Source organism: Leopardus geoffroyi, chromosome B1 (genome assembly GCF_018350155.1).
Source record: "Leopardus geoffroyi isolate Oge1 chromosome B1, O.geoffroyi_Oge1_pat1.0, whole genome shotgun sequence".
Lineage (NCBI taxonomy): Eukaryota > Metazoa > Chordata > Mammalia > Carnivora > Felidae > Leopardus > Leopardus geoffroyi.
Window position 1 is genome coordinate 93896725 of NC_059327.1, and position 17240 is coordinate 93913964.

The following is a 17240-nucleotide window of genomic DNA, read 5'->3' on the forward strand; positions in this document are numbered from 1 at the left end:
GTTGTATGGAAACCAATTTGACAATAAATTTCATATTAAAATGCTGTCTTTTTATTTTTCTGATAATTTTTACAAAACAAAACTTTTTAATTTTGATGAATTACAATTTATCAACTTTTTGGTCATTTGTTCTTTTGATGCAGTATCTGTAAAGGCTTTATCTAACCTAAGTTCACACAAATTTCCTTCTATATTTCCTGGTAAGAGTTTTAGAATTTTTTCTCTTAAATTTAGATTCATGATCCATGTTAATTTCTGTATTTGTTGTAAGGAAAAAGTCCAACTTCATTCTTTTTACATGTGGATGTCCATTTATTCCAGCACCATTTTTGAAAAGATTATTCCCTGCCCCATTACTTGTCTTGATACCTTATAGAAAACAAAAATCAGTTGACCATAAATATAAGGATTTATTTCTGATCTCTAAATTTTGTTCCATTAATCTATATGTTTGCTCTTTTGCCATTACCACACTGTCTTGATTATTACCTTTTAATAAGCTTTGAAATCAGGAAAAATGAGTTCTCCAACTTTTTCTTTTCTTTCTTTCTTTTTTTTTTTTTTTGAGATTGGTTTGGCTATTTTTGTTTCCTTGAAGTTCCATATGAATTTTTGTACCAGTTTATCAAATTCTTCAAAAAAAAAAAAAAAAACCAAAACAAAACAAGCTGGCTGGGACATTGATAAAGATTCTACTGAATCTGAATCTGTGTATAAATGTGGGTAGTACTGCCATCTTAACAACATATTAAACTTTCTGGGGCACCTGGGTGGCTCAGTTGACTGAGTGTCTGATTCTTCATTTCAGCTCAGGTCATGATCTCACATTTGTGAGATCCAGCCTTGCATCAGGCTCCATGTTTAACATGGAGCCTGCTTGGGATTCTCTCTCTCCCTCTCTCTCTGCCCCTCCCCCATTTATATGTGCAGTCTCTTTCTTTCTCAAAACAAATAAAAAATTTGTCAATGTTTATTTTTGAGAGAAAGAGAGAGAGTGGGACAAGGGCAGAGAGAGAAGGAGACAGGATCTGAAGCAGGCTCCAGGCTCCTGATGTGGAGCTCGAACTCAGGAACCAAGAGATCATGATCTGAGCTAAAGTAGGTCGCTTAATTGACTGAGCCACCCATACACCCCAAAATAAATAAACATTTAAAAAAAATAAGCTCTCTGATCCATGAACATGAGATATCTTTCCATTTATCATTTCTAATTTCTTAATTTCTTTCAAGAACACCTTGCAGTTTTCAGTATACAAATCTTGCAAGTGTTTTGTTAAATTTATTTCTAGGTATTTTATTAACATTGATGCTATTGTAAAAAAAAGTTTTCTTATTTCTATTTTCAGATTTTTATTACTATTTTATAAAAATATAATTAATTTTATGTTTATCTGCTACCTTGAAACCTTATAGTTTTTAAGTAAAATACTTAGAAGTTTCTTCATATAAGATCATATTATCTACACAGAGAGATAGTTTTATTTCTTCCTTTCCAATCTGGATTTTTTAGAGGTTGCTCTAGGGTTTACAATATACATCAGAATTTACCAGAATGTACTTCAGAGCTATTCTAAATTCTGATGAGATAGAGAAATGTCACTTCAATATGACCTTATCAACTGTTCCTTTTTTTTGTGCTATTACTGTTATACATATTATGTTTATAGATGTTATAACCCCAAAGTAATTTTTGTAATTATTACTTTATATAAAGATATATTTTTTATTTATTTTTGAGAAAGAGAGAGAGAGAGTTTGTGTGTGTGTGTGTCAGCAGGGTAGAGGAGGAGAGGCAAAGAGAGAGGGACAGAGGACCCAGAGAGGGCTCTGTGCTGACAGCAGAGAGCCTGATGTGGGGCTCTAACTCAGGAACTGTGAGATCATGACCGGGGCTGAAGTCAGATTTTTGACCAACTCAGCCACCCATGCACACTTATAAAATTATATCTTTTAAAGGTGAGAGGTAGAGCAAACATATACTTACAATTCATGATGTTAATATTATTATTTTTTATTTGTGGTTCTCTTTCTTGTTTCCTGTGGTTTTTAGATACCATCTGTTGCCATTTCCTTACACCAATAGAGCTTTTTCTTTATCTGTCTCCTTTGTGCTATTGTTGACAAATATATTACAGCTCTGTATGTTCAACTTCTGTTTCTACTTGTTTTGCTTGTTGTTATTATAGAGGTACCAGCCTTTTTTTTAAATTTCTCACCACCAAAATCTTTATTGTTTTTTTTACTGTATTTTTTGGTTTGAATGTCTCTACACTCTGTTGTGAATAAAATCAGTTCCTTCGAGGAGAGCTTCTGGAGCATCTGTTGTTATAACTTGCCATTCCTCTGGCCAGAGCATCACTGCTCTAAGGCTGAAGTATGGACAGATGCCTGCTTTTTTTCTTGGAGTGATACCCTTGGCCTATGAGTAGACACTGAGTTGCCTTGTTACAGATTCCTCATTTTACGAGCAAGCTACAAGGAAGGTGATCAGCGCCCTCTATTTCTGGCCTGCTCTTTGGAAATTGAGGGTAGGTAAAAGAAAGCCCCGTTTTTTTAGTCATGTTTGCTTCAAATAGAACTTCGGCAAAATGGAATTGATTGGAAAGATAAGAAATCTTGATAGCTTGTCCCTCTCAGGGAGAAACCATATCGCAGACTGGGAGCTTAGGCCACACTCACTCAGAGGATCCATCTCACTGAGTCAGGAAAAGGGTTGTGGGTCATTTCTCAAGTCCCACAGTTTCAGGGCGCCTGGGTGGCTCAGTCGGTTGGGAGGCCGACTTCGGCTCAGGTCATGATCTCCTGGTCTGTGAGTTCGAGCCCCGCATCAGGCTCTATGCTGACAGCTCAGAGCCTGGAGCCTGTTTCAGATTCTGTGTCTACCTCTCTCTGATCCTCCCCCGTTCACGCTCTGTCTCTCTCTGTCTCAAAAACAAATAAACGTTAATTTTTTTTTAAATTAAAAAAAATAATAAAGTCCCACAGTTTCTTCCACTTTTCTCACCAAGATGCATTTGCTTCTTCTGCCTGGAATGTTCTTGCACATGTTCACGTGGGTAACTTCTGCTTAGCTCTCTGTGTTCCATTTATCCATATCGATATCTCTAGAATCTAACACAGTATCTGGATTGTATTAGGTTCTGTAAAGTTACACACTGCATGAATGAATAAGTACATAAAAATATAGGAAATTTATAGAAAGGACAAAAAAACTATTAATAAAGTCCTAGAGATAAAGGGAGTGGTAGATTTCTAAAATACATCTGACTTGAATTGGGTCTCCTCTTCCTCTGACACAACTGAGACACACTTTCTATAAAAGAAGCTTTTGTGAAGCTCATACTTCATAGGAAACAATAAAAGAATGTTTGGTATTTCATATAACTTCCTGCCGATAATTTATAGTGCACAGCCTCTCTATTTTCTGCTTCCTACAATAAAAAATAATCCAGCCTCTGCTATCAGAGACACATGTACTGTGTCCAATATTATATTTTCATCTCACAAATGCTAAAATTCAGAAGGAATTTTGAGCTGAAAATGACAAAATAATGGGGAAATTAAAAAAATATATATATAGTTATACATATATGTGTATGTGTGTATACACATGTATATATATATAACTATATATATATATACATACACACACATATACGTGTGTGTATGTGTGTGTGTGTGTGTGTGTGTGTATATATATATATATATATATATATATATATATATATATATAATTTCCTGAGCATCAGAAACACATAGGTGGCTGTATCGCAAGAATACATTTTAATCTGTTTTTTTAAATTGTGTTTTGAATATTTCTTTGGTTTTACACATGAAGAAATTGGGGCTTAACAAGACTAAATTTTTACTTCAAAAAGATTAAATAGCAGAGCTAAAGTTAATTCTTCAATAATATAGCATTTCTCTAACAAAACATTTCATTCTTTCCTTAATTCATTTATTCATAAATACGCATGCATTAAACTTATTATTCATTTAAAAATGATTTATTCATTACCTGGAATTATGCAGTTGAATTAGGTTATAGTTTTCCAAACCTAGTGGGCTGTGTATGAAATATTCAGTCATACTACATCAGAAACTCTTTGGTATGGATTGAGAATCTGTATATTGACAAGTTTACCGGCTGATTCTTATTTAGTCTACAATCTTATATAGGCTAAGGGTTATGTTTGTGAATGACTGCACTGGAGATATAAAGTAGGTTTAATTCCTATTTATAATTATCTAGTAGGAGTATGATTTTTTTCCTGAAAAGTATAAGCCAAGATTATAATTTATGCGAAGAACATGTTTCAGTTGAGGAAAAGAGGAACAAATTTGTATTTTGGCTGAAAAATTAGTCCTTTACAGCCTAGCCTCAGAATGAATGGCTAAGATTTCAGGCTTCGGCAGTAATGGATTATGTATGAACACAGGTGTGGAAGTCTAATTTTACATGCACACATGCAGTGTGTTGCAGTGTGAAAGTATTATGGGGTTCGGGGACAGAATAGTGAAAAATCATGCTAGAAGTTTAGATTTGTGCCAGAGAGTGAGGGTTTTGACTGTTGGCCAGGAGGTTGGAATATGCAACACTTATTTCAGACACAGGTGATTTTTTGATCAAGGGCAAGACATTTTAATAATATTATGTGAGGAAAAAGTAATCGTTTAGCCTTATATATGGCAGATTACAAGAAAAGATTCTAGAGGTAGAGGAGATGTAAGCAGACCATTTCCAGGGTCAGTTATGAGGTAATGAGCTTTTGAACTAAGGATTTTAAGGAGAAATTAAAGGCACAGAGTCCAGAAAAAAATAATAATAAAATGGGAAATTCCACATCACAAAGCAGAAACAGAAAAAAAGGGACAACAACCTAGTAATACTTTCAGAAAAAAAGGCAAATTCTCCCTGTAATATTGGAAACTAATGAAAGACAAATACAGACTATAGGATTTTTTGCAGTGCAGCATTCCTCAAGGAGATAAAACAATTATTACACATTATTTTCTCCCTTCTTTCAAATTCCACATCGATTTCTACATTATTTCTTTCAAGCTTCATAATGGAATTGAATGCCTACTGAACACTGGAAAATGAGGTTTGCTTATTTAAGAACACCATGACTTTGGACATTTCAGATTTATTTCAGTCACCATCATTTCAACTCATATATAATGCTCAACTTCAGCTGAAAACCACAGAAAACATAACTTTTTCACAAGAAGGCTAAAGTCACATTATTATTCTTCAAACTGCAATAGTGTATGGCTATTTGGCTCTAATTTTATACTGCAATATAAAATATATAAAAATATAAAATGCAGTATTAAGAATTCATTTAAGCACACAAAGAAAACACATTCTCCACAAGAGACACCCAAATCCTCACAGACTTCAATCCATTCCTTCCTTTGGTCAGCTGCAGAATCTTTTTCTTTCCAGTTACTGTGCTGGGTTATAATTCTGTTCTATCAGTTTTCCTGATTACAATACCATTTATAACAGTAGTAACATCTCTTATTAGTGATTAGGAGAAAAAAAGATCAGCCAGGTAGCAGGCAATGGGTTAGAGGTAAGTAAGAGGGGTATCTGTATATATAGTCAGTAAGGTAAAGCATAATCTCAGAGGAAACTGCTACTTTTAATATAATGTGTTTTCACAGAACAAAGGAGCAGGAGAAAAATTATCTAATGGAGAGCGTTTGAATTTTGCTGACTTTTTCTGCTGGGAATAAGTCTAAGATAAGCATAATATAATTCAGCTTTTTGAATATCTTTTAATTACATTGTCATCTGAATCTCTCAGTATTCTAAAATTGCAATTGTGAATATGATTGTCTGTTTTGCAAAGGGGAAAAACTGAGGCTCACAAAAGCTGCTGGCCAGGGATAGACAACAAAAACTGACCAACTGAGGGCTCCAAAGAAGATTTTTCATTTCAAAATCCATTTTCCTCTCTCTCCCAATTTTCTTTTTATTTATCTTTTGTTCTTATCCCTCTCCTCCCTGCTATATCCTTTCTATCTTTGTCTTTAAGTCATTCATGAAACATTAATTATTCTAACTTTACTAGAGTTTCAAAAGTGATTAAAATACAATCTGTGACCTCACACTACTGTGTGCAACATATGAGGCAGATGTTAGGAGTTTGGTTGGATAACCTATGATTTCTACTCATGCCAAAATGCAAGCAAAAAACAGGGTATTTTACATTCTCATAAAAAGAATTTCTCAAGAATATGAATGTTTTCTGAATCTTTTGTAGAAATACTGAACAAAGTATTTAAATCATAGACCTCATCATTTCAACCCCAAATCCCCATTGGTTATATTTTCTTAAGTGTCTCCCTTAAACATTTCCTTAAGAAACCTAAAACCTCTCCTTATTCTAAGCTCAACACTTATTTTTTTTTCTTAAACTGCATTTTTCTCTTCTTACATGCATATTAATGTATTTCTGTTTTGTTTTCTTAAACATCCACAGAGACATCTACTTATATAAGGATAAAGAGAACTTTCAGGTGCCAGTGGGGAAAGGAAAATTGTAACATTTACTTTTTTTAATGTGTATTTGTTTTTGATGAAGAGAGGGAGAAAGAGAGACCGAGTGAGCAGTGGACAGAGAGAGAGGGAGAGAGAGAGGGAAACAGAGAATCAGAAGCAAGTTCCACACTGTCAGCACAGAGCCCTACATGGGGCTCAAATCATGAACCGTGAGATCATGACCTGAGCTGAAGTCAGAAGCTGAATTGACTGAGCCACCCAGGTGCCCAGTAATATTTACTTTTGCTGTCAAAATTTCTATATTGGAGTGTTATATATGGTACTGAGGGCTGAAGGCACAGCAGAAGCAGAGAGCAATTAGAATTGACAATTCTTACTTGCCTTCCTTTTGTCCCCAGGATGTCTAGTACAGAAATATTGCAACACATATATAAACATGTTAAATATTATAATGAAAATCCACATACAAAACTGTTAGCCAAGATCATTTCTGTAATGAGAAAATCCAAATAGTTTATTTTAACAGTACCATGCTCTAACCAACTGAGCTAACCGGCCACTTCAAATAGTTCATGTTATATCATTTTTCAAAGTAGAATTAAATGTGAAATTTGTTGTAATTTTTGTAAGCTATCTGCTTAGTTTCTGAAAGCAAATGGCTAACATAGCCAATGGTAACGGATTACATTTTCGATTTGAGACTGTGGTTGTAAACAGTGGTAAGGTCTCTGGTTTTGTTGGCAGAATGCTAGTTAACTTGGGTTTGCCATTTCTTCAAAGTATGAATAGGCAATTGTCTTGTTTTAAAATGAAATAATATTATAGCAGGTTTTTAATATGCTTTATACGAGGTGATGTGTGCCAAAATATCTTGCATAAATATTGTTTTATTATTGTTAAACTAATGAAACAAGGAGGCCATTAGAATGAAGAGGTTCCAATAGCTTACTAGCCTGTAAAAACAAACCAAAACCTATGAATGCCTCAAGGTTAAGAAATCACAACCTAAAGAAACTAATCACAAACAGCCAACCAGACCTTCCCAAATTAGGCTAATGTTAAGCTACAACCAGTCAAGTGATTTCCATGCTTTGCTTTTGCCTTTTCTCTATAAAAAATTGCTGTCTTATCTTTCATCATTACTAAGGGCTATTGCAAAAATCTTCAAATATGTGTATGTAACTATTAAAATGGAGTTAGAAGACTAATGCCCATATATAAACTGTGTGATACAAACTGAAAGGTAATAAAGAAGAGAAAGGATTATGTCAGAACTGGAAAAGATCGGAATTATTTTTGGAGGTGCTAGGAACATGGATTAAAGAAGGGTTAAAACATGTCAGGAAAGAGCAACAGTAGGATTAACTGTAGGTAGCTGAATGAAACATGATAGGTGTGGGCAGTGGGAATATCTAACTGACTAAATATGAGCCATAAAACTCTGATGAAAATTTGCATTAAAGCAAAATTAATCTCAGAACGTGGAATATGACAGCTATTAGAAAAATGGTTCTCTTCTTTCAATGATGAAAGTCGTCATATATTTGCATATTTATTTAGATTCGTAATATACTTTGAAACAGCTAATTACATTTAGACTTCACAACACACCTGTGAGGTAAACATTATCATCACATTTATTTTGCATAGAGGAGTGATTTGCTCCATTTCACAATGTTAGTAAGTGGTGAACAGAGATGCACATACCGTGTACAAGAATGCCTGGCCAAGGAGGTAGAAAGTACAAGCTGAAAACCAGTCATGCGGTGCTTGCCAAATCCTGCAACTTGGCTCAGCACTGTGACAGCCTGGAGAAAGAGAACCTAACTGGAAATCTCATTTCTCCTCCAGATTCACCTTCAAACTTCTCCACCCTGTTTCCTGCCTTAGGCTTTCTTTCCCTCTGGCATCCAATTGTGTTGATCAACAGGAATCACCAAGGGAGATTAAAGCGAGGAAGGAGAGTGTTGTTGGGGTATTTATTTTTCAGTCTTCCTTTCTGTAGCGCTACTTGAGACTGGCTGTTTTCCAGCTCTCAAGATGGACCACTTTATCATCTAGCTTTCAAAACTGTTTCCCTCTCTTGTGCAGTTAGTGGAAGAGAAAGTAAAAAAAAAAAACAAGCTATTCCATAGATTCTTGTAATTTCAAATATCTTTAAATGCCCTAACTTGATTATGCTATTTTTTTTTTTTTTTCCTGCTGGGACCCTGACTAATACAGAACGTACTTCTACTTTGCATAGAAGGGCAGTTTCCTAATTTATTTGCTTTGAACAGAACATTTTCTTTTATAAAAATGTACTGTAAGTGCTAGTATCTACTTCTGGTAAAACTAGAGTTTAAACCTGTGTCTTCTCATCAGAAAACCAGATGCAATATTACTTCTAGTGCTTCCTCTCCCCTTGACCAGCTAGGTGACATTAGACTTTCTATTTGACCAATCTGCAACAGTTTTCATTCCATTTTCTTAAATTAAAATAATATATTTTTAAGTTTTTTCTTGTTTATATATATATATATATATATATATATATATATATATATAATTTTTTTCTGCCTTTGTTTTGATTTTAAGAATCTATAACATTTATACTTGGAAAGGTTAATCTGTAACATTAAATAATCATAGTGTCACAAACATGCCTAAGTTTACTGAAATTAACCTTATATGGAGACAGTAATATATTTCATTTAAAATATTTCTAGGGGCTCCAGGTTGGTGGCTCAGTCTGTTAAGCATCCAACTCTTGGTTTTGGCTCAGGTCATGATCTCAGCATTCATGGAATGATCTCAGCCAGTCCCATGTCATCCGGCTCCGCGCTGACAGTGCATAGCCTGCTTGGGATTCTCTCTCCCTCTCTGTCTTCTCCCAGGCTCATGCGCTCTCTCTCTCTCTCTGTCTCAAACATAAATAAATTAAAAAAATAAAATATTTCTAGAATATGTTTCTTTTTTTTTTTTTTTTTACATTTATTTATCTTTGAGAGAGAGAGGGACAGAGACAGAGACAAAGAGAGACAGAGCATGAGCGGGGGAGGGGCAGAGAGTGATGGGAGACACAGAATCCCAAGCAGGCTGTGCACTGTCAGCACAGAGCCCGATGCGGGGCTCAAACTCATGAACTACAATATCATGACCTGAGCCAAAGTCAGATGCTTAACCGACTGAGCCACCCAGGAGCCCCAAGAATGTGTTTTAATTGGTATTTCTAATTATTTTTATATGTGTTATATGTTTTAGTTATTAAAACCATTTCCTGAATACATACAAATATAACCCTTAACACTGCTTTAAATATCTCCAAAGTACATTTGTCCTCTAAATAATTAAATAACTTTTGTGAAAACTTTTATATTAATAACTCAAGGTAATTATGACAATGGATTTAATATCATATATTTAAAATACAATGCAAGAGCAGTCCAGTGCTTTCATTTTCTCAAAGTATATTTATACCTGTACAAAAAATCAATCTGAACCATAAAAGCAATACTTCCCCTGTACATAATGTTTTCTTATCTACTGTATTTATATTTTGTAGAAAATGTGTAATAAGTCTATTAAAATGCACAGAAATGAAACCAAAACATCATGCATGTAATTAATCTATAAACTCTGAGCCAAAAAATATTGGGGATTATTTCCTTAATAAAGGGAAAAGAAGAAGCATATCATTGATTTTTTGAGTGGAAAATTCATTTTAATCTAATGCCAGAAGTGTCAAGTTTATCACAGTATAACATAGCTTCTATTTTTCATGGTCATCTAAATAAAATTCTTCATAAATTACCAAAATTCTTTCCTCTGCCCAACAGCCATCACTTCCATCTTCTACTGATTAAATTTCAAATGGTTCACACTTAACTCAGCCAGACACTGGGCAAGTCAAACAACTCTACCATCTGGCCTAGGCAAAAAAAAAAAAAAAAAAAACCCTGACAGAAAACAGCGATATGCTACAATTCAAACCAGAACACCATGCATGTTAAGGCTTCCAATTTGAACATTTCTTTTCCAAAATATACTCCAATGAAGATTTGATTTAAAAAGGTATTATTAAGGTAAAATATAGTGTAAAGCATAAAATAGTATAACTAAGAAAAATATTTAAAAATGAAATATATATTTTATGATTATTGGGAAGGAATAAAAATACCTTTTTTTTCTCTACTAGACCATTAATTAAAAAATAATTACAAAATAAAGTTTAAAATAGGGAGAGAAAATTTTAATATGACGATATGACTTTCTAAGTAATCTGACCAAATATTACACTGAAAATGAGTAAAACTTCTATGGTATATATGTGATAGATAATGATAGATAGATAGATAGATAGATAGACAAATAGATAGATAGATAGATAGATCCACATATATATATATCCCACAACAAAAAAGGTGCTGTGAGGAATAAGAAGCAAGGAACATGATCTACCTGTCATTTATTGAATGTATGTGGGTGTGTCTGTTTAAATGCATATATGTAGTTAACAAATACATTTATTATCTGAATCCTTGATCAAATCAAATATTAATTGAAATGAGACCCTAGAGAAGAAATGAGAACAATAGAAGCCAGCTTTCACTTTGGGACATTTACTGATTATATTAAGCTCTATGTTTTGTTATCATGATATTCATCCTTGAGAATTACCACAAAAAAATATTTCCAGTAAAATAGAGTCCACAGCAAAAATATCAAAGTTACCACTCAGCATCATGAATGTGGACTATCACTAACAATGGGAGAAAATTTTAAAAATCAAAGGAAGACATCAGGTTACAAAATTAAGTACATTTAATAATAGGAATAAATAAAAGGTCAATGAGAATAAAGTAAGACTCCAGTATAGGTGCCTAAGCTGATTAGGAATATAACCTAACTGAGCATATAAAAATTAAAACTATGAAAACTAAAGTGGAATCAAAGCAAATAATCACAAAAGCAGAAAAAGAGTGAATAATGCACAAACATTGGGAAAATTTAAAGGGCGACCTATAATATTAAAAATAAAGGTATAAAAATCAATAATTATAATAAATACAAATGAACAAAATACTTCAGTTAAGGAACATGAAGTCTATCAGGATGAGCTCTTCAGAAAGTATCTATGTACTGCGCAAAAGAGACACATCTACAACATAGCAAACAGAAATGTAGAAAGTAAAATGATGAATAAACTGCAGGGGTCTAATAGCATTACATTACGTATAATCATTTATCAGTGCTTAATTTGAAAAACATTATGCCAATAATTTTGAAAAGATCAAGCAAATAAGTGAATTTCTAAATAAATATTAACTTGAAAAATATGTTAAAAATCAGATTCAGTTTATAACTCTGAAAATATTGGCTGAGTAAAGTCCCCCCAAAAAGAAAACACCAAACTAGGGAGGTTTTCTGTTTGTTTGTTTGTTTGTTTGTTTGTTTACCAACAACTGCTAACATTCAAGGAACAAGTAGTCCCATTTCCCATATTCCACTCCAGGGTATAGAAAACGAGAAATATTCTCCAACTATTTCTCATTGGATTAACACATTCTATATACTAGAACCCACAAGGACTAAAACCCACAAGGACAATACATGAAATGATTACAGGCAACCTCAATTACTAAAATAAATGCAAAAATTTATTTACAGATTTAGCAGATGAAATACAGTGAATCTTAAGTTTAAGTTAACATAACTGGAACAAATTATATTTATTCTGGGACGTTTAGGTTGGTTTAAAATGAGAAAGAATTTGGGGCTCCTGGGTGGCTCAGTCAGTTAAACCTCTGACTCTTGGTTCTGGCTCAGGTCATGATCTCAAGCCTGCATGGGGCTCTGTGCTGACAGTGCGGAGCTTGCTTCGGATTCTCGCTCTCTCCCCCCTCTCTCTGTCCCTAGCCTGCTTGTGCTCTCTCTCTCTCTCTTAAAATAAATAAACTTAATAAATAAATAAATAAATAAATAAATAAATAAGTAAATAAATAAAATGAGAAAAACACAATTGAGGTATCTTATATTAACAATTGAAAAAGAAAAAAACATGTCATCATCTCAATAGATGAAGAAAATATATTTAAACATTCAACATTAATCATTAATTCAAACATTAATCACAATCAAATGTGATTAAACATTTTGAAAAGAAACCAAAAAATCTAGGAATGAAAGAACCTTCCTAATTTGATAAATACTTTTCTTCAAAAATCTCCTATAAAACTTTATACTTAATGCAACTAACTATGCATTAAGTATCTCTCAGGAATGAGGGAGTGAAGGGGCACCTGGGTGGCTCAGTTGGTTGAATATTCGACTTCAGCTCAGGTCATGATCTCACTGTTTGTGGGTTCGAGCTCCATGTCAGGCTCAGAGCCTGGAGCCTGCTTCAGATTCTGTGTCTCCCTCTCTCTCTGCCCCTTCCCTGATTGCACTCTGTCTCTCTCTTTCTCTCTCTCTCTCTCTCAAAAATAAATAAACATAAAAAAGAAAAAAAAGTTATTAAAGGAATGAGGGAGTGTCTGCTTTGTGTGAATGGAGGTTTCTGTCCTTGGATTCCCCATGAGATGATTTGCATGAGGGTCTAAGCTTCAATAAAGACAGCCAGAAGAAAAGTAGCAAGCGCAAAGGAATTTATTAAAGGAAAAGTACACTCTCAAGGTGGGAGAGAAATTTTTCCAAGGTGGAACCATAGCAGGAATCTTCCACAGAGAGTCATGACACCGAGGCTCTTCTTTCCAGAAAGCAACCTTATTCCTGCCGGCACTGCACAGTTGGGTTTGTACCCAAAGAACTGAGCCTGGAACACCACATGGTGTAGTTTTTTCTTGTACATTTTCTACTTCTTTGATTTCCCTATATGGTAAGGCACAAACATGCAGTCTGATTAAGTGGTCTCATGTTGCGAGGTCATGAGGGATGTTGGCTATAGCTAAGTTGCCTTGATTTTTTTTTTCTTCTTTCCATAGAGAGGGGACCCTGGCACAGAACCAGCCCCTAGGTATTTTGGAATTGGATATTTGTTGCTTCTCTGGGTTGGGGGGAGTTGTGAAGGACACACAGTGGGTGGTGTCTATTGGAGGTCACTGCCCATTATTTGGGAAACTCTTCCCATAGGCTGGGACTGGGAATTTTTGACCCTACAAGCTGTGGTTTGTACTGAAAAAGTCGTGGCACCCTGAGTCAAAGAGCAGGGTCAGGCTGTGCCTGCAATGCAAATGCATTATGAACAGTCTAAGGGTTACCCTGGGGCAAGGGTGGAAGAGGAGACCTCAAGCTCTGCACCTGTGGCTCTTAATTTGTCAGCCCCAAGGTGTTAGGGGCCACAAGGTCAAGATGATGAGCTCCAGGCTTTATAATGTGCAGATTTTTGTTTTTTTTTTTTTTGTTTTGTTTTGTTTTGTTTTTTTTTTTTTGTTTTGTCACCATCCCTGCCTTCAGTTTATGTCTCTATCATTCCCCTTCAAGGATTTGGGATTCTGCCTCCAGGCATTTTTTTTCCCACTGCTCTTGTCTGGCTTTTACCTAATAGAACATTGAAAGCTTTATTTTAAAGGATGTATGCTATGCACCACTTTTAAGGATTCTCATGCTCATCATTTTTATCATTACGGTGAAGAGTCTAGTTAATAGGAAGAAACAAAAAAGTAAAGCCACAGTAAATGAAAAATTTCAGAAAGAAGGAAAAACTTCTTATAGCCTAACAGATAATACTATTCTCTATAAATAGAAATTCAAATGAGTCTACAGATATAATTACATGAAACTATAGTTTCAAATGTTTGCTTGATACAAATGTTTGCTTGAGTATATTTCTAGATATCACCAACAAACAGGAAGTTATACTAGAATATATCAATTAATAAAACTATTTTAATGTGTAAAATAATGTAGAAATATACATATAGAAAAATGTGTGTGCCAGTCCTTAGTGGAAAAAACTCTAAAACTTTATTGAAAGACTTTGAAGAAGACTTAAGTAAATAAATTTTAATATATACCAAATTCTTAGATAGGAAGGTTAAATACAACAAAGGTTGAAATTCTCTTCAAATGGATAGATAGATTTAATGTACTTTCAGTCAAATTTCCATAACAGTTTTTCCAAGGAATTCCCCAAGCTAATTCTAAAATTATACGATAAGGTGAATAATTAAGGAATTACGAGACAATTCTAATGCAAAGCTAACAGGATGGATGACTTCTGTTACATCTCAAGAATTACTTATTCAGCTAAAATAATAAGCACATGCAATATTGCTACAGAGCAGATAAATTGAGCAATTAGACAGAAGGCCAAGAAACAAATATCACTATATGGAAACTTGATTTATGACAGAAATGGTATTGTTAGTCATTACTGAAAGAACTTTACAATTACACATACTGAGATAATTAACTATCCATATGTCAAAAAATAAAACCGAAATCCTCCTTCTTCACAACATAAACAAAGATTTGATTAATTACAAATTTGAATATGAAAGGCAAAACTACAAAACTTGTAGAATTTATATGAAAATATTTTATAATGTAAAACTAATAAAGAAAAATTTCTCCAGTTCAAAGACAAAATTATAAGACGAAGGTAAAGATTTATAAATGAGACTACATCAAAATAAGAATATTTATTCATGAAAATAACTCATAACAGGTGGAAACATAAGCCATGAATTGGAAGAGGACATATGAACCTGATACACATTCAGGATATATAAAGACTATAAATCATTAAGAAAAAGAGATAATCCATAATATGAGCAAAAGACAGAGTTCCCTGAGAACAAAACCTTATTAGACATTAAATATATGAAGTTGTTAACCTGATAAATAATAGGTGGGAGGGGTCCTTGGGTGGCTCAGTGGGTTAAGTGTCTAACTCTTGATTCTGCCTCAGGTCATGATCTCACTGTTCATGAGATAGAGCCTGAGTCAGGCGCTGTGCTGGTGGGGCAGAGCCTGCTGGGGATTCTCTCTCTCCCTTTCTTTCTGCTCCTTCCCTGAGCATGCTCTCTCTCTCAAAATAAATATACTTAATTTTTTTTTATTTTTTTATGATGTTTTTATTTATTTTTGAGACAGAGAGAGACAGAGCATGAGCAGAGGAGGGGCAGAGAGAGAGGGAGACACAGAATCTGAAGCAGGCTCCAGGCTCTGAGCTGTCAGCACAGATCCCAACATGGGGCTCGAACTCACGTATGGTGAGATCATGCCCTGAGCTGAAGTCGGATGCTTAACCAACTGAGCCACCCAGGCGCCCCTTAATTTTTTTTTTTAAATAATAGGTGGGATTCAAACCGAACTTATAATGAGATGTCATTTCATATCAAACCAAATTAGCAAAGATTTAAGTCTGAAATCTCAAGCCTTAGTAATCATATGAAGAAACTGGAATAATTTTATACTTCTGGTGTGAGTGCACATTGATAAAACTGCTTTAGAAAAAAAGTTTGTATTTTCTAAGAGAAATGAAGATATCCATAACTCATAATGCAGCAATTTTATTCTTTTGTATATACCTCTGAGATTCTCTGGCACTTGTGCTCCAGGAAATATATCTATGAATGATCATGACAATATTTTCATATGAACCAAGAGCTGGAAATAATCCTATGTTGGATACATCTGCTAGTGTTATTCAGTGGAATATTATCCAATAATTAAGAATCTATGATAGCTATTAACAGAAAACATAGATGAATTTCAGGAACACAATGTTAAGTCAGGTAAGCAAGTTGCAGAATAAGGCAGAGGGTGTGATTTCATTAACATAAAGTTTAAAAACATCCAGGCACAAGAACATACATTTTTGTTCAGGGACACGTGATTTTCTGTGATGGGAAAGACTGGTTTAGGATCAAGCAAGGGCTCACAGCAGTCTCCAGGGCAATGTTGATCTTTATTGTAGAAAATATGCTAGATATATCAGTATTTCCTCTAAAGCTCACATATATTAATACATATTTTATATTTTATATTTAATAAACTGATAAATATAATACTTAACAAATTCAAAAGGTAAGCATTAAGAATTAGGATTAATGAGTCATACTGGAGACAGAAATGGGAAGTAAGTAAAAGTAAAGAGACAATGTTAGTCAATCTAAGGAACACTGAATATTTATTAAGTGAAGCCCATGTTGAGAATAGTAAAACTAACAATTGAAAGTCATTAACTTATAGAAATTCAAATTTAAAGAGGAAAAGAAGTATTCTTGATACTAAGAACACTTGATACGAGGTTTCGAAGATTAATTTTGATCTGCGTGTCTAACTACTTCAAAGCAAGGAGAAAAATCAAGTTTGGATTTACAAGAATCTCAGGGACTTGTACAAGCCTTAAGAATTGCTACTGTGGAGGCATTCAATAAGGGAAGTTAAGGCAATCCATTCACCAATCATAAATCTTTTACAGCTTGTATTCAGGGGATGTGTATCAGGAATGTAGACAGAAGCATAAAATATGTAGGCTTTTAAGGTATGTATGCTGAGAACAAACATTGAGGGCTTATAAGGGATTTTCTCGTAAGGACAACGTGTGAAGTAGACCTACAAAAAGAACAATTTATGATGATAGTATAAAGCAGATACAGGAAAAGAAGAGAATCTGGTCTAGATTGGGTTGAATATCATTTATTATAGTCTAGGGCCTAACAAAATCTCACAATTAAAATTAAACATTTTAAATGATGTTAACCTAACATTTTATGCATTGTTCCAGTAAGTATACTTTATG